Source organism: Halyomorpha halys, unplaced genomic scaffold (assembly GCF_000696795.3).
Source record: "Halyomorpha halys isolate HHAL.00 unplaced genomic scaffold, Hhal_1.1 Scaffold867.1, whole genome shotgun sequence".
Classification (NCBI taxonomy): domain Eukaryota; kingdom Metazoa; phylum Arthropoda; class Insecta; order Hemiptera; family Pentatomidae; genus Halyomorpha; species Halyomorpha halys.
This window is the reverse complement of record NW_027114571.1, coordinates 319,117-320,232: the sequence shown is the minus strand read 5'-3', so window position 1 is coordinate 320,232 and position 1,116 is coordinate 319,117.

Here is a 1,116-nt window from a genome sequence, read left to right as displayed (position 1 = left end):
AATGCATGTACACACATATAAATGCATAGTGCTCTTTTGATTCTTCTTCTTCTAGTCTTCTCATCTCCGGGATGATGCGTCCTCTTGTTGCTCCTAGTTTCCAATGTACTCAGGATACATACACCTGGGTCTGCCATGAGGCAGTCTACCACCTGGCTTTTCTGGTATCGTCCATTCTACAGACGCATCCACACCACTTCAGTTGCTTCTCTTGCATGGTGTTGTGCACTGACTTCACTCCCAGATCCTCCCAAATCCTTTCATTTCTGACACAGTCTCTCCAGGTCTTACCAACCATTCTTTGGAGGAATCTCATTTCTGCTGATCTTATCCTTCCTACATGCTTATCGGGGGCTGCCCAGCTTTCTGATCCATACAGGACTGGGAAGAACACAGATTTAAATATCCCTATTTTGGCATCTCTGCTTACTTCTTGCTTGCCTAAAAGAGTTTTGGAACCCCGATGGTACACTTCATTGACCTTTTCACTCGATTTAGAACTTCCTGGTTTATTTTACCATCTGTACTTATTATGGTCCCTAGATACGTATAAGTATTCATAAGTTGTAGGGGTTCACCATTACACAAAATCCTAGCCTCTGCGTTTTCTCTTCCAACACACATAATTTTGCTTTTGTAAGGGTTTATTTGCAAACCTCTTATCTTCAGTTCCTCATTCCATTCATCCAAGGATGTCTGAAGAGATTCTTCAGAGTCAGCTATTAGTTCGATATCATCTGCAAATATCATTGCTTGAGCCAGTACTGGAATTAAGTTCCAAAACCCTACTAGTGCTTTTGGGCTTCTCCTTTTACACCCCTTCCATATCTCTTCCATAAGGACAAATAGTAGCGAGGTTAGGCCTGTCACCCTGCTTCACTCACTTAAAAAAGCGGAAAGGCCGCAATGTCTGACTATTAAGTCTTACAATGCCTTAATTAATTAGGGGGTTAATTGATTTGATTGCACTTAACAAATTTCCTGGCACTCTTTTGTGTGTCTCATATCTCCTGCCTCTGGACTGAGTCAAAAGCCGCACTCAAATCCAGGAATGCCAAATGACTGCCTATCCCTGGTCCCACGCTTTCTCTACTATCATTCTAAATATAATAATAA